Source organism: Leucopleurus acutus (genome assembly GCF_964270905.1).
Source record: "Leucopleurus acutus genome assembly, chromosome: X".
Classification (NCBI taxonomy): Eukaryota; Metazoa; Chordata; class Mammalia; order Artiodactyla; family Delphinidae; genus Leucopleurus; species Leucopleurus acutus.
The window spans coordinates 6,693,766-6,711,882 of record NC_139148.1 but is presented as its reverse complement, the minus strand read 5'-3'; positions in this window follow the sequence as shown (position 1 = coordinate 6,711,882).

Genomic DNA, 18,117 nt, shown 5'->3' with positions numbered 1-18,117 from the left:
AAGTAAACAGGAGTGAGGACAGAGCTTTCCATCACCTGCCTTGGATGTGAGATGAGGTGGGTGGTAGCCCCTTCTGCTACCCTTGACCTGGCTAGGCATCTGGTCTTTTTTTCAAGATAGGATGTATTGTGTCTCCTGCCTCAAATTCGTATGTTGAAGTCCTAACCCCCAGCACCTTAGAATGCGACTGTTTCTGGAAAGACAGCCTTTAAAGTAGTAAATAAATCAAATGCAGTCATTAGGGTGACCCTTCCTTATCCAATCTGACTGGTGTCCTTATAAGCAGGGGAGACTGGGACACAGACATGCACAGAGGGAAGACCGTGTGAGGACACAGCAAGGAGGGAGGACGCGGGAGAAACCCACCCTGCCGACACCTTGACTTGAACTTGCAGATGCCAAGACTGTGAGAAAATAAATTTCTGTTTGTTTGTTTGTTATTCTTTTGGGCTACGCCGCGTGCAGGATCTTAGCTCCCCGACCAGGGATCGAACCCATGCCACCTGCATTGGGAGTGCAGAGTCTTAACCGCTGGACCACCAGGGAAGCCCTAATAAATTTCTGTTATTTAAACCACCCAATCTTCCGTGCTTTATTATGGTAGCACGAGCAGACAAATGCATGTGAGTTGTTGCTGGTTTTTTTCTATTTGGAATGTCACATTCAGTTCACATCCTTTGAATACTGAAAACACCTCGCATTGGGCATGGGGGTGTCCGTGCACAGTGTCGAATTTGATCCTCCCCGTAATACTGGAGGGCAGGGATTTTTATCTCCAATGCTCAGAGTAAAAGACTTGGCCCAAGAGGTTAAAGGATTGAGAGGAGGGGGTTTGTAACCACTTCTATGCCCCAGACCTTCTTTGGCAAGTTACTGACTATACTGATTACCACTGCATAAAGACATAAAATAATATACATAAGATTACAAGGAAACTCGATTCTGTAAAAATAGTTAAATTAAAAAAAGAAATTCCAATGTCATAATACATGTGCTTCTTTCTCAGTACTTGCAATCATAAGCTCTAGAGGTGGTACTAATAACTTCCATCACTTCAAAGTAGTGGTGGGTACAAATAAAATCTGCTTCAACTCTAACCTGCTCTGAAAATACATCAGACTTCTACTGGTGACAAACTGGTAACAAATCAAAGATGCATTTAATGCTACTGTCATCTCCTCTATAGTCATAGTTGTCAGAAAAGCTCAGTTTGGGTTAACTGCAGAGGTTTTCCCCATCCAAGTTCATGGACCCCCTGCCATCTCTCCCTGGGACCTACCTGCCAAGGGAGGGAGTGCAAGCTGCATCCCATGATTCTCTATGGCCCACCTGCCTACCTAGACTCATCCACGCCACCACCATGGACCCCCTCCCATGGCTCATGGGCCGGGACCCTAGAGTGAGGTGACTTTAAGGAGATGCCAAAAACTTACTCATCAAGATAAGTAATATTATAATGCCATATTTTAAAACTCTAAATTAATGCCAAAAAATGCCTCCCTGATGAGCAAAATATCAAAAGGTGTTATAAAGACAGGTTCTGGGAAGGAGTCATTAACAAGACAGGCAAAATTCCCTGCCCTGGTGGAGATTCTGTGCTAGGACAGGAGTTGGCAGACGACAGCTCTGATACCGGTTTTTGCACAGCCTGCAAGCTAAGGATACGTTTTTTTAAAGACTGGGGAAAAAGATCAAAAGAATAATGATACTTTGTGAGATGGAAATTATGTAAAATTTGAATTGCAGTGTCCACATAAAGTTTTATTGCAACACAAACATGCCTACTCCTTTCCAGCTTGCAGCGCTGTAATAGCAGAGTCAAGTGGCCCGCGAAGCGGGAATAACGTTGACTATTTGGCCTAGAAACCCTTGTTTCTAGGAGACTGAAGGACTCAAGGTTGCTAACCTCTTCCTAGGAAAATTGTTTTCTTTATTATAGTGTGTTTTCAAAAACTTTTCAGAAAAAGTTAAATTAAGGAACACCCTTTTTTTTTTTTTTTTTTTTTTTTTTTTTTTTTTGAGGTACGCGGGCCTCTCACTGTTGTGGCCTCTCCCGTTGCGGAGCATAGGCTCCAGACACGCAGGCTCAGCGGCCATGGCTCACGGGCCCAGCCGCACCGTGGCATGTGGGATCTTCCCAGACCAGGACACGAACCCGCGTCCCCTGCATCGGCAGGCGGACTCTCAACCACTGCGCCACCAGGGAAGCCCAGGAACACCCTTTTTTACATATTTAAGAAAAAGGAGGAGGAAAATGATGGTGGAAAAGAAGCAGGGGGTGTTTTTAGGAACCAAGCCCATCCTGTTTGTGGGTGGGGTTGGATCTTAGAAGAGCAGAAATGCCTGGGGCCAGCCACCCACTCAGAAAGGGTAGGGGCCATCCAAAGGACTCAGCAAAATTAAATGTACCTTGATAGGAGCAGATGCCGGTGAGCAAAGGAAGAACCGAGCTGACAGGAGCTATATGTCTTTCCTATGTAACAGGTTTCTTATAGTTTTCTAAACGTTTTCAAAGACAATCTCACCCATTGTCACAGCAACCTATGATGTGACTGGGGAGATACAATGGCCATCATACTCATTGTACAGGGAAGGCAAGTTGAATCTCACAGAGGTTAGTGGCTGCATCAGGTTCCTCTTGCTGCTGTAACAAACTACCACACACTTAGTGGCTTAAGAAAAAGCCACTTATTATCTGACCATCATTATCTGACCACTTAGTATCTGACCATTCTGCAGGCCAGAAGTCCCACATGGGTCTCACTGGGCGAATTAATATGGAGCTGTTGGCAGGACTGATTCTTTCCAGAGGCTCCAGGGGAGAATCTGTTTCCTTGCCTTTCGCAGTGTCTAGAGCCCAAGTTCCTCGGCACGTGACCTCCTTCTGGTCCTGTCCTCACAACACACCATCCCCAGCGGCTCTTCCCCTGCCCCGCCCCCTTCCAATTTCAAAGATCCTGGTGATTCGATTAGGCTGAACTGTCTAATCCAGTGTAAACTCCACTGCAAGATTCTAAATTTAGCCACATCTGCGAAGCCCCTTCTGCCACAGAAGGTGGCGTTTTCACAGGTTTCAGGGCATTCAAGTGTAGACATCCTTGGAGGACCATATTCTGCTTGCCAGAGTGGCCCAACTCCTCTGACTCCAAAACCGATGGCCTTCCTAACACAAACCACGTTGCCTCTCGATCCGTGAATAATCTCATAGCCCACCCACCCGGCAACTACCATAACAGCAGCAGAAAAGGCTGCTGCACATCATGGGTTAAGATTCCGATTCCCCCCAAATAATACGTGGCTATCACAGTTACAAAATAGCGGGAGATTATAATTTTCAAAAGGCCGTTCCCCCTCCCTCTCTCTTTTGGTAATCATATTTCACTATAAGACATTATGTGTTTTTTCCCCTCCCTTTGTTTCCACTTCTGCATTTAGTGTTTAAAACTCGCTGTGGAGAACAAGCCTGGGAGAGAGGATGATTTTATAAATAGTTGCTGCACAAAATCATCTCCCACGTAGTGAAGCTCAACACCACTTTGACAAAGAAAACCAGCAGGTTCAAGAAACGCACAGGTGAAACTACATGGAGGCGGGACGTCTGCATTTTTCTACGGTGCCTTTGTCAGAAGGCCTTTTTGAGGTTGTTTTTACGAAACGAACAGCCACCCGATAAGATCATACATGTATATGTCATGCGCACAGACAACCCAGCCATCACCTCCTACTCAGCCACCTAAGAGAAGTGAGAATGTAGGTTCACACAAAAACCTCTACACGCGTGGGTTGGTTTATAGTTGCCAAATCTGGAAACAACCCAGATGTCCTTCGGCAGGGGAAGGGACAAGCTCGCTGCGGTGTATGCCTATGTTGGAGCACTACTGAACCCTAGAAAGGAGCAGCTTTGGCCTGTGCCACAACATGGACGAATCTCAGCTGTAAACTGAGAGGTGAGAGAAGCCACACTCAAAGGGCGACATTCTCGATGATTCCATTTATCCGGTGTTCTGGAAAGTGCAAAACCACGGGGACCAAAAACAGATCACTGGTCGCCAGCGTTGGGCACACGCAAGAGGTGGACGACAGAGGCCCACGGGGATGCTTTGCGGGGGGTGACCCAGAGGTTTTGTAGCTTGACTTGGGCGCCGTCACATGACTGTAAATGTTGGCCAGAACTCGTAGAACTGTATTCTAAAAGGGTGGACTTTATGTAAATGACACCTCAGTAAACTTGACTTCAAAAAAAAAAAGAAAGAAAAGAAAACCCAGCAGATTCGAGGAATGCACCATAAAACTCAAAGGAAAAAAAAAAAAACTCAAAGGAATTTGAACACAGGGCTTTTCTCCAGTACCTGTGTAAGAAACTCTTTTTGTTTGCTGTTATTTTCACTAGATCGAGGACATTTACTAAGATCAGATATATGTCATCTGTGATTCTTAAAATGTCGGTAAGGGAGAGAGGGAGGGAAAGAACATCTTAATATATTTTTGAGATAGTAATGGGAATCGGTCACACTTCTAGAAATAACTGTTTTGGATCAAACCCTCCCCAGTCACAGAAGCCGACAGTGGTACACTGCCGTCTAGTCGCTCGGGTGTGGGGCTGACCTGAGCAGTCAGTCCGTTTCCAAGGCACTGTCTGAGCCGCGGCTGAGAGCACAGATGTGCTCTCCTAGCTTTCCGTATTTTTATGGAAAGAGGACAAAGACATGATGGCCACTAAATAAATGATTCTAAACGAATGATCACAACTACTAAATACATGATTTCTAGCTGAAATATGATTCTTGTTTTAAGATATATTAATGTCTGTTGAAACATTATAGGCAAAGAAACGTAAATAAAAACTTGAGCGTGTCCAAAACCCCATAAGCCCGGTCTAATCATGAGAAAAACAGGAGACAAACCCAAATTGAAGGACATTCTATAAGATACGTGACCAGCATTCCTCAAAACGGTCAAGGTCGTCAAAAACAAGGAAGGATAGAGACCCTGTCACATCCCAGAGGCACCTAAGGAGACAACTAAACTCTGTCCTGGGACAGAAAAGAACGTTAGTGGAAAGATTGAGGAAAATCCAAATATAGTCTGGACTCTAGTTCATAGTGTTGGACCAAGGTTGACTTGTTAGTTGTGAAAAAAGCCTGACTATGGGGAACCTGGGTGAGCGGGTAGACGGAGCTCTCAGCCTTAACTCTGTGTCACTCTACAACTACTCTAAAATTGTTAAAGTTTGCTTCAACAGATCAGAATGCTCTATTTCAGTTGACTTGACAGATGACTATTTTTAAATATAAAACACTTCTGGGCTTCCCTGGTGGCGCAGTGGTTGAGGGTCCGCCGCCTGCCGATAAAGGGAACGCGGGTTCGTGCCCCGGTCCGGGAGGATCCCACATGCCGCAGAGCGGCTCGGCCCGTGAGCCATGGCTGCTGAGCCTGCGCGTCCGGAGCCTGTGCTCCGCAATGGGAGAGGCCACAACAGTGAGAGACCTGTGTACCACACACACACACACACACACACACACAAAATATATATATATATATAACACTTCTAATTGCACACACAGACACACTCCCATTTTGCAGAAACGGAAAATGAAAGGACTTGAGGATAGTACTGGCCTCTGGGGAAGAGACAAGAAAAATATTTTATATAAAGTTTCAAGCCACGCAGACAGAGGATATATACATGCGTGTACTTCATGTATATTTAAAGACAAGTGAAAATTAATACGAGGCAGGAGACTACTTCTCCCACTTTCCCTGCACCTACTTGGTTCCTGCCCTGCCTCCACCCCAGCCTGTGCTGTTCCCTAAATTTTCCCAGCTTGCTTCTGCCCCTGTACCCACTGTTTCTTTGGCCAACCGTTCCTCTTCCCACTACCCCAGGCCCCCTCAGTGCACTAAGGGCTCTGTCAGGATGTGGGACCCCCGCCCCCAATCAATCTGTCTTTCATGAGCCAACATGTTGACATTTATTTGTTTTCGTTGGCTTTTCTAGCAACTAGGACAAGAGCTCCACGGAGGAGCGGAAGGTTAGGACAGAGGGATGAGAAGGGAAGGCAGGTGTCATGGTCTTTTGTTGTCTCGACTTCACACATCACACTGTTGGCAGTTATTCAGACACTGTGTCTATTTCCTAGGGCTGCTGTGACAAAGTACCATATCCCGGGTGGCTTCAAACGATACAGATTTACTTTTTCAGAGTCCTGGAGGCCCGAAGTCCAAAATCAAGGTATTGAGAGGAACATGCTCCCATGGAAGGCTCTAGGGGAGAACGCTTCCTCGTCTGTTCCGGTTATTGGTGGAATCTGACAATCCTTAGTGTTCGTTAGCTTGGAGCTGCGTCATTCCAATCTCCGCCTCCCATCTTCACATGGCTGTGTGTGTGCGTGTGTGTGTGTGTGTCTAAACTTCCCTGGATTTAGGACCTACCCCAAGAACCTGTATTTAGGACCTACCTTAATCCATCATGACCTCATCTTAACTTGATTCTCACTGCAAAGACCCTATGTCCAGATAAGATCACTTTCACAGGTACCAGGGGTTGGGATTTCAACATATCTTTTTTGGATGGGACACAATTTAACCCACTGCTAACACTGTCCTAGGTATTGCTGTGGAGGTATTTTGTAAATGGGATCCAGGCCCACCATCAGTTGACTCTGAACGAGGGAGATTACGCCGGATCATCTGGGTGGGTCTCCCGCGGTCAGGTAAAAGGCCAGCTGCGCTGGGCTGAGGTTTCTATGAAAAAGAAGAAGTTTCTTTTGGGGACGGCAGTTTCCGTCAGTTCCCAAAAACATTCCAGCCCACCCTTCCTAACTGCAGTCCCTACAGATGTCAGCCCTGCCTACCCCTCCCACACAATGGCTTAGCCAATCTTGGCAGCAAATCTCCTAGCATGTGTCTTCTACCGGTTCTGTTTCTCTGGCTGAACCGCAACTGCTACATCCAGATTGAAGAACGGCGTTGAATTTATCAGACATATACACATAGAATCACAAAGCAGAATATCTTTTTTATTTGCTACAGTAAATTGCATGAAAATGTTTACGCTATGCCTTGAAAATAATCCAAAATATTGTGGATGAAAACACTAAGTCATTTATAAAGAGAACTAGAAATAATCCTCAAAGCTAAAAGCGAACGCGCTGGGGAAATGACTTTTCAAATGCTGTAACGTATGTCTGAGCCACTGGGTTCAGATCTCATACAACCTTATATCTTAAAGATCAAATTATCATCTTGGTTCTGCCTCAGCAATATTTCAGGGTTTTCCTCCAGCCGCCCCAGGATATGAATGATCACTGGGCCTAGTTGGCAACAGTGGCCGGGAACTAGAGGTTTTCCAAAGAAGAAAGTTGATGAGACCCCGAGGGAGGGGCAAACAGGAGGAGAGCGAGTTAGGGGTTTCAACCAGTGTGAAATCAAGGGAAGGCCAGACCAGGAAATCCCACGCTGTGTGATTCCATTTATGTGGTGTATCAATCTGCGGGGGCTGCCATAATACAGCACCACAGACCGGGCTCCTCCAACTGCAGACATCTACTGTCCCCCGGTCCTGGAGGCTGCAGTCTGAGATCCAGGTGTGGGCAGGGCTGGTTCCTCCTGAGGTGAGGCCTCTCTCCTGGGCGTGTAGACGGCCGTCTCCTCCCTGTGTCCTCACGTGGTCTTCCCTCTGTGTGTGTCTGTGTCCTGATGGCCTCTTCTTATGGAGGACACCAGTCCTATGGGGTCAGGGCCCACCCTAGTGACCTCATTGTACCCTCATCCCCTCTTTAGAGACCTTATCTCCAAATCTGGTTACGTTCTGAGATACTAGGGATTAAGATTTCAACGCGTGAAATTTTGAGGGACGCAATCCAGCTTGCAACATAGGGAATGTCCCAAATTAGGCAAATCCATAGAGACAGAAAGCAGATTAGCAGATGAGTGGTTGCCGGGGGCTGGGGGACTGGGGGGCATGGGGTGCCTGCTAAGGGGCACAGAGGTTCTTTTCTCTTTTTCTTTTTAATTGGAGTACAGTTGATTTACAATGTTGTGCTAGCTTCAGGTATACAAGCATAGTGATTCTTTCCCTGGAGGAAAATGTTCTGGGACTAGAGAGCGATGGCACGACCCTATGAGTATATGAAAAACCACTGAATTGCACACTTTGAAAGGATGAATTTAATGGTACGTGAATGATAGCTCAATAAAGTTGTTCCAAACAAACAGAAAACCCAAGGGTACAAAGAGGAAGGGAGTTAAAAGTGGCATCATGTATAAAGGCTTGGAGGAGAATATAGAGGTTTTCTTTTCACGACTTGCCCTTACTGTGTTTTTGGACAAAGACTTATTACGCCCAGCCCCCCTAGGATCCATGACAATAAGTCAGATGACTGGACTTCCCTGGTGGCGCAGTGCTTAAGAATCTACCTGCCAATGCAGGGGACATGGGTTCGAACTCTGGCCCGGGAAGGTCCCACATGCCGCAGAGCAACTAAGCCCATGCGCCACAACTACTGAGCCTGCGCTGTAGAGCCCGCGAGCCACAACTACTGAGCCCGCATGCCTAGAGCCCGTGCGCCACAATTACTGAGCCCGTGTGCCTAGAGCCCGTGTGCCACCCACAACTACTGAGCCCGCATGCCTAGAGCCCGTGTGCCACCCACAACTACTGAGCCCGCATGCCTAGAGCCCGTGCTCCGCAACTACTGAGCCCGCATGCCTAGAGTCCATGCTCCGCAACAAAAGAAGCCACCACAATGAGAAGCGCACGCACTGCAGCAAAGAGTAGCCCCCACTCGCCGCAACTAGAGAAAGCCTGCGCACAGCAACGAAGACCCAACGCAGCCAAAAATTAAAATAAATAAATAATTATTTTTTTAAAAAAAGAGAGAAAGAAAAAAAGAATCCACCTGCCAATGAAGGGGACATGGGTTCGAGCCCTGGTGTGGGAAGATCCCACATGCTGCGGAGCAACTACGCCCGTGCGTCCGAACTACTGAAGCCCACGCGCCTAGAGCCGGGGCTCTGCAACCAAGAGAAGTCCCCACGCTGAGAAGCCCGCGCACTGCAATGAAGAGTAGCCCCTGCGCGCCCCAACTAGAGAAAGCCCACGCGCAGCAACGAAGACCCAACGCAGCCAAAAATTAAAAATTAATTAACTAATTAAGAAAAGAATGCCAAATGCTTTAAGTGGAAAAAAATTTTTAAAAAGAAAGAAATTAGAGGACACCTGGTCTCTTTCAGTAGCGCCTACAGCCTCTGCATATGGGCCCCTAGATCAGAGCCGCCTGAACGCCCCTGAGCACTCAGGTCACCTGGGACACCTTGTCAAACTGCGGATTTGGGCTCCACTGGGCCGGGCTGGGGCCCAAGCCTCTGCATTTCTCACCAGCTTCCAGATGGCGCTGATGCTGCAGGCGCACGGCCCTCACTCTGAGCAGCGGGGACCTGGGTTCCTCCATCTCGGCGCTCTGTTATCGCTTGGGGCCTGATCACGCCGCATCAGGGAAGTGCCCTGTGCATTGCAGGGTCTTGGGCAGCATCCCTGGTCTCCACCTACTTGATGTCAGTAGCACCCCTCCCTGCAAACTGTCTTTGTTCATTGACAAGTGTCCCTAGGCAGTGGGGGACAAAATTGCTCTAGTTGGAAACCCCTAGTCTAGAAACAGCGTTTAAAAATGAGTAAGACACAGCTTTGACCTGCAGCGGGGCTTCTTATCCTGGCACGGCTGACATCTGGGGCCCGATCACCCTTTGGTGTAGGGAGCCACCCCAAGCATTGCAGGGTGTCTAATCGCACCCCTGGTCTCTACTCCCTAGATGACAGTAGGCCATCCCCCTCCATCCAGTTGTAATGATCCAAACTGTCTTCCAGGCCTTGCCCGACACCCCCTGGGGCACCACGCCCCACTCAGCCATTGCCCTGGACGCGTGCTGGTCATGGGACCTTCTTTGCTGTGTTACCCGGGCTCCCTATCTCCTTGTCCACCGGGGAAACTCTCTCTTTGCTTTGTGGATTCCAATGGCCATTTTGTCACATATATACATAAAATACATATTAAAAAATATATGTGTGTGTATATATACGTATTTGACCTTCTCACGAGACAGAGCTGCCCAGAGCAGATGCGTGATGGCCACTCCCCCAGCTGAGTCGAGCAACCCTCCAGGGGCCTCTGTGGTTCTCCTCCGCCTTGGAGCTGGACCTGTCAGTTCTCCCAGCTGCACTGGCTGCTAGTGGGTTTATCTGGTGTTTTTCACTTTTCTTCTGTGGGCAGCCCCAGCTGGGTGGGTGGGGTGTGTGTGTGTGTGTGTGTGTGTGTGTGTGCATGTGTGTGTGCGCGCGTGTGTGTGCGTGTGCGTGTGCATGTGTGTGTGTGTGTGTGTGTGTGTGTGTGTGTGTGAGGCTGTGGGTGAGCCTCGGAGGTCTAACTTCCTGGTACATCTTAGTCCAACTGCATCTCAGCAAGAGTGACCCACGGAGGGAGGCGGCTGTCTTTCCGACAAAAACCCCCAGAAGCTGGCAACGACATCAAGACCACGTCGGGGCTCTGGGACTCGCTGCACACAGACTGCAGCACACTCGGAGGTGTAGGCGTCTCTTAGATTCCATCTGGCCTCTCACGTGTGGTGTGTCATTGTTTGGAAGTCAAATGAACACCCCCCCAAATTACGTGCAAACTGACTGCCGGAATGGCCAAACTGCCCACGGGCCACCCGCTTAGTAAAAGCCGTGATAAGATCTGGCTTCTCCGAGTCGCTTTTCTGGAACGAGGCTGAGTCTGCCATGCTGACATGTGACATCTGTCGTGGAGGGGACCTATGAGAATAGACGGCCTCTGCAGAATCAGGGTGGGGGGGGCTCCGATCCTTCTTCAGACTAGGACCCTGTTCCCATAGGATGACTGGCCAGTAGCACTGTGTCCTGGGAATCTTCCTCGCTCCCACAAGGCCACCCCACGCGCAGTGCGGGGGACCTCAAAATCAACTCCGGTTTTCCTCACGACCCCCTCCATTCCCTCAGAGCAAACCCAGCGGGCTTTGATGACCTCATTCCAAAGTGGGTTCTTGGCAGTGCTGAGAGCTGGAGGGTGTCGTGGTCAAGAGCAGAGCTGGAGACAGATAAACATGCACAGGCCCTGGCACCGCCCCTCAGAGCCACGTGGCCTTGAGCAAGTTACCAAACCTCTAGTCACTTCCTCTGGGTCTGGCCAGGTCGTTGCTGTCACAGGGATACTCCAGCCAACGTCCAGGTGGCCAAGGTGTTGGTGGAGCCCTGTGCGTCCCGAGCACTTCCCCGAGGGTCGGACTGGGGAGACAGCGCGCCCCTGAGAGGCTGCCCATGCCGGGTGGGGCACGGCAGCCTGTCTGAACCAGGGCAGCTCTCCGAGGCTGCCACTCCCCAGCACTCCCAGGGGTGCACAACACAGGCACAGGGGGCCGTCCACCCCTTCTGTGTTATTTGACGTGACCGGAGCGGAATCGCACTGTCACAGAACAAAACAGAGCCTGGCAGCTGGGTCGACCCCCAGGCCCTCCCTCCTGGCAGACACATAGTCTCCGATGGGATAAGGACCCCCGACAAAGGAAAGTTTCTTCAACCACGACCGGCGTTCCATAACCGCCCCCGCACCAGCTCAATGTTAGCCGAGGAGCGCGTCCACCGAAGCGAAGCCACGCGGTTGGCTCCAGGCAGAAGGGCTGCAGGATGGAAGGGCGGGCGGGCACCGACGCTCCAAGGACGCTCGTCTCTCCGCTCCGGAGCAGCCCGACTCCGGAGCTGAGGTGTAAAGCGACGGGCTCAGGGAGCGCGTACCGGTCTGCTCGGCACCTCCTGAGAGCCAGCCGACTTACTTTTGCGGAGGGAACTGGCTACACGGCGGCACCTCCAGGGATGACTGCGGCTCTCCACGGCTTCTCTCCCCTCGCAGGAGGGAGGGAAATGCAGTGGGGGAGTGTGAGCCCCGCGAGGGACGGGGGCCTCCAGGATAGGGCCCGGCGGACCTGGGCTGCGCTCAGAGGACGGAGGGACCCTCCCTTCGGGGCTGGGATGACAGCTCAGAGGTTTCTGAGCCTCCCTCCTCTCCTCTCTCTCTTTCCTCCTTCGTCTCTCTTTCTCCTTTCCCTTCTCCTTCTTCTCCTCTCTCTCTCTCTGACTCCACTAAGGCCTTTCAGTTTGGGGTGTAACAACTGTTTTACACCAAAGGAGCCAGGTGCAGCACTGAGAGAGGGTCCGACGTGTCCCCCTTCCCCGGGGCGTCCTCCAAAGGTGCAGAGGAACCCCGGCAGCAGGCCCGTCCGCCCCCTGGGCTGGCCGCACGCCGGCACCTGGGCCTGGCAGCAGGCTGACCTGACCCCCGGATCCAGCCTGACTGCCGTGGTCCCGGGCTCCAGCTTCAGCCCCCCACGTGCTCGGCGCTGCTCAGACATCGCCATGTCATCGGAAGGAGGTTATTCAGTTACTTTGTCCAAGAAGCTGGAGGAGGAAATGTATTTCACAAGGAAGGGCAGCAAAGACTCCAGAAAGAGTTCCACGCCGAGAGCAGTGAGGCAGCCATGGGGTGGGGCTCCGGTAGCATGAGGGCGGCCAGCAGGGAATTCAGGGCCCGGGCCGGGGCTGAGGGGGGCACACTCGGAAGGAGGGGACGCGCTGTCTGGGCCCCAGTGCCACCCACGTGTCCTTCAGCCCCTCCCCTCTGTGGGTGCCCTAGGTGTGCAGACAGCCAGGTGTGTGGGGAGAGCCGGAGGACAGCCCGGGGACCACCTGCATCGCACACTTCCCCATCGTCTGCCATCCTGCTGGTGGCCCAGCGGAGGAGGGCTGGGGAGGGGAGCCAGCCAAGCACACACTGGGCCCCCAGCCCCAGAAAAACACTGAGCTCAGGGGGGCAGAGATCCCTGGTTCAAAAGCAGACGCTGAGGACTAGAAACAAGTGGTGGCAAGAGGATGTTAAAGTGAAAAGACCCAGGTGACACCTGTCTGTTTCATGCCACCTCTCACCCTTTCACGGAAGACAGGATTTGGACAGAAAGAGGAAGAAGGGTGTGAAGGACTTCCAGGGCAGGGCCCCGATCGACCGCCTCCGCCAGGTCAGGCGGGAGTGTGTGCCTCACTGGGGTTATACAGCTGGTGTGTATATACATCCACGTATGCATACGTCTATGTATACATAGCATACATCATACATATATTATACAATTAGCGGGATGAAGTACGCTCTGTGATCCGGGAGCCCTCCGCCAGGCAGGTCCTGGCCTCCAACACCACCCACTTCCCACCCCGCAAACCACAGCAAGATTCCTCTGCCCGCAAAGGTGATGTTTAGTTTAGGCCACGTCGATTCCAAGGGCTTCATTCTGAAGTGGGTTCTCATGAACTAGTTTCTACTTAAGCACACTCCATAAAGCATCGTTCGGCTTACGAAGGGTCCAGGTTCCAGATTTTATACCAGACCACGGGGACTGGAGGCTGGATACCTGCTGGTGGATAGGCAGCCAGGTGATGGCGCAAGGCTTGCAGTGCCCCCCCCCCCCCCCCCCCCCCCCCGAGTGCCAAGGTTTTCCCTTGTAAGTAGGGAGGGGACAGTAACAGTAACAGCAGTAATACCACGTTGCTACTTTCTTCACCGGCAGCTGCAAAAGTTGCATCAGCTATTACGGTTAAAATTAATTTAGCTCAAAAATATGCATGTGCTCATTTCCACTTATCTCCTCTAAATTATGTATTTGTGTCAGAGTCTATACAGGTGGACAAGATAAGGGTTTTTTTCTCCTTCAGGAGATCTTTCTGTTACAACCTCAAAAAAAAAAATCATTTAGGTTTAAACACTTTAGATTCTTTTAACTGTCAGTTCAGTTGGCTTGAAAAAAACACCTTTGCCAGAACCTATGTGCAAATTTCACAGGTTGCATAAAAATGACAGGCACGCATTTGGATATAAAGTATATAAAATACTTCAGAAAGGAAACAACAATTGGATAAATTAATTTAAAAAGCAGGTAAGAAATCTGCCAGGATACATTTGTACTCAAATCATTGAAAACTGTAACTTGTATGAAAAGCACAACCTAACTTTCCTTTCAAGTTGCATTAGTTATTACTTCTTACTGAATCTGCATGTTTTTAGGAATTACTTAATTCCTAGGAATTAAGTAATTTAGGAATTTACTTAATTACTTAATACAATTGTGAATTCTTAAGCAAGGAACTGTTCCTAAAATAGCAATTCAATGGGTCCTCTAGAAAAAATACACAAACTGAAACAAACACCATTTTAGTAATGTAAATATAATTCTCTTCAAACAAACCTTGAGTGCATTTTATGGATCCATGGGGGAAAAATGAAGCACTAAGACACAGTCCTACCTTCCAGAAGCTTCTACTCTAGTAGGAGACAAACAAAGTCGTGGGTGATACATGGTAGAAATGAGTGATTGTGTGCGTGCGTGTGAAGGTTCATTATCTCATAAGAATTCACCTCATTTCTTTTTTTTTTTTGCGGTACGCGGGCCTCTCACTGCTGTGGCCTCTCCCGTTGCGGAGCGGACGCGCAGGCTCAGCGGCCATGGCTCACGGGCCCAGCCGCTCCGCGGCATGTGGGATCTTCCCGGAGCAGGGCACGAACCCGCGTCCCCTGCATCGGCAGGCGGACTCTCAACCACTGTGCCACCAGGGAAGCCCCATCTCATTTCTTAATTCAGACTTTGCCTACTGGGCATTCTAAAAACTTGGAATTCTCTGTTCCTTTCTTTTTGAAATTGTGCTACCTATAATTTCATTCAATGAAATGCAGAAATATTAAAATGAAATGAAAAAGCATGTCTCTCGTGACTTCATAACATTCCACCATTTCAGGTAATTGAGGAAACTATGTTCACCAAAATCTTGAGGCTGGCAAATTAGACAATGTAGATTTCAGTGCTGGCCTGAAAAAACTCAAAGCAGCCTAAACCTGTTACCTGACATGGAACCTTTCTGTCTACGTCTCCCACACCTTTAACCAGGTTTAATTTGGAGGCTGGTTTTCTGGGAGGTTCTGGGAAGGTCTGGTTTATGCTCACTGTCTACCAGTAATTAGCCACGCCCCACCCATCCCCAAGAATAAGAACAGTGAAGAGATCCTTTCTGGTCCTTGCGCTGGAGAGGGCGGGCAAGGCCGTGGATTTCAGGGCGCGGGTCTCTGACCACAGCGCCATGGCCAGAGGAGGACATCCTGTTTGGGGGGGCGGGGCAGCAGGTCTCTGGACACGTTTTTCACTTGGCCGGACTAGTGAAACAAGAGCTAGAAGTAGGACACCGTTTCCACCGTGAGAAATGGTCTGGTTGAGGCTCATGCATTATTTAGCTGTTCATAGAAACAGGAACATCTGCGGTGTGCTGTGATGCACACTGTTCAATCTCTGGGAGCTCCCAAGGCCTAAGCATTCCAAAAACAAATGTGACAGGTGTCACGCTTCGTGCCAAGCAGCGGCCACAATGCCTGTGTCTGACAAATCACTGTCACCTTTCCCAGCCCCGAAGGAGGGTGACTCGGCCTGAGGGTCTTCGGGCTGTACCCATCCACTCCCAGTAACGGTCTGGCACAAGCATGCCTTTCGCCCAACAAGGAAATGCTGTCCCCATTTCTGAATTTCCAATTTCCTCCCAGTTATACAAACCCCACCCTTGAAACCATCTGCAACGACTTGCTCCCCACAGACCCCCAGGCAATGGAATCCGGCTGTCCATTCCAGCTCCTCCTGCCCTTGCTGCCTGTCTACCACCTGCCCCTTCATTTCACCCCCCGCCCAGGACCTCATCACCCACGCTGGACTCTTCCGGGCGCGTTGCCCGTGCCCACAGTCTACCCCAGCTTGCGGTGCAGCGCGTCTTTGTTCTCGATTGTTCCGGCGTGACCTCCCTGCGCTTCTCTACCGACAGCGCCCCCTGACTGCTTTGCAAATTGCACTCAGCTCTTTCTGTCTCCTCTGAGTATCTGGAGCACTTAAGGGCTCTGCCAGTCGGGGGTACCTTGCAATATGGGCCTTGGATCCCGACGGAGGGCTTCCCTTTATGGTTTTTTTTTTTTCCAGCTAAGTTGGAACGTCCGTGAGGCCCCAGCATCATCGGCAATGCCCAAGGTGTACCCGGACAGAGAAAGTCTGTCTTTTTTGATTGAACAGTTATTCTAAGAGTATGATACACTTGGTGATGATATAAAGGAGGAAGCCGCTCTGCCTGGGGGGTGGAGAGATGGGTCTGGAAGAGTGCAGAGGACGTTGCCACGGGGAGGAGGGGAGAGAGGAGCGCAGTCAGATACGCAGAGCAAAGTCTCCACACACAAGACTTGTCGAGAGAGCCATAAGGATGGAAAGAGAGGCATGATGGGAAATTCATCTGGCACCATAGAGGCACCTGCAGAACTTGCGGCCCTTGGGTGCAGGAAGACCTCGTGGTCGTCGTCATGCGCACCTGAGCTGGAGCAGCCAGGGAATCAGATGGTGGCCGTGGGGAGGTTGGAGGAAGCGAAGGGAGAGGGGGTTACTGTCCCTTTGCTTCTCTTACTTGCGGGCCAGTTTTGACATCTACCACGTGCTCACTTCCAAATAAGTCTTGACTCTGAACAAGATGGCTTATTTGTGCCTTGTCTCCTATTCCTGCAGCGAAGTCTTGACTCAAGTCTCCCCTTTGGCTACAAGGCCCTCACCCTGCCCTCTCCATGTCCCCCCCCACCTCCAACAGAGTCTGATTGTTCCTTCAAAGCCCATTTCACATCAGAGGGCCTCGAGGGGCCTTTACCTCGCGGGCCACCCCCTCCCCGCTTCCCTCCCCCTCCCCGACCTGGACAAACCAGGTTGCGGGCCATGGCTCACGCTGCTGCCTCCATCTTGCCTTGGTGTCCTTTCTCCCCTGCCAGCGTGCAGCGCTCCTGAGGGCTGGCTCTTCTTTGTGATAGTCACAGGCCTCTGCATCCTGTTTATGGACACACTATGAATTAAAATGACAATTCTTTTTTCACCCTTTTTTTACTGTTTGCATGCTATATCTTTTTTTTTTTTTTATTTTTAATGACAAGTCTAAAATGAGTCTGTGCTTTCAGGGGAAATGGACGTTGCTCTAAAGAAAGGTGGGAGGGGAAGGAGAATAAATCTCCCCAAAGATGAAAGGCTTTCAGTCACAGGATCTGGCTAATTTGGGAACCCACCTGGCATAGTTTTATGTCAGAGACTGTGGCATGGGGGTGGGGTGCTCCAGTGACCAGGGCAGGCTTATTTCGGGGAGAAGGTCAACGTTTACATCACGCTAACTACAGTCTACTGCCTTGCACACAGCAGGTGCTCAAAAAACGAACACCTAAAGTGCGTTCAAAATTATTTTTTTCATCTAAAATTATTTTCATTTAAAAATGAATTTAGGGGCTTCCCTGGTGGCACAGTGGTTGAGAATCTGCCTGCTAATGCAGGGGACACGGGTTCGAGCCCTGGTCTGGGAAGATCCCACATGCCGCGGAGCAACTAGGCCCGTGAGCCACAAATATTGAGCCTCCACGTCTGGAGCCTGTGCTCCGCAACAAGAGAGGCCGCGACAGTGAGAGGCCCGCGCACTGCGATGAAGAGTGGCCCCCACTTGCCACAACTAGAGAAAGCCGTCACACAGAAGCGAAGACCCGACACAGCCAAAAATAAATGAATAAACAAATGTGGGGTTTAAAAAAAAAATGAATTTAATGAATTACTGACACATGCTACAATGTAGAGGAATCTCAGAAGCATGCTGAGTGAAAGAAGCCAGAGAGGAAAGGTCACATATGACATGATTTCATTTATATGAAACACCCAGGACAGGTGTATCATTAGAGACACAAAGCAGATTAAGGGCTGCCTGGGACCAGAGCAAAGGCAGACTGGAACGAGGAGTGAGTTTGAAGGCTGTGAATATACTATACATGCCACTGAATTGTCTGCTTTAAAGGGCTAATTTCATGTTATATGAATTTCATGTTGGCCAAAAAAAAAAAGACAGAAAAAATGTACCAGGGAAGTTCCTAAAATATAAACCTTTTTTTTCAAAATAAAATTAATTTAAAATTGGAAAAAGGAGCCGGAAGTTATTTTCCCACTAGACTGCAAAAACACAAAAGCCTCTTC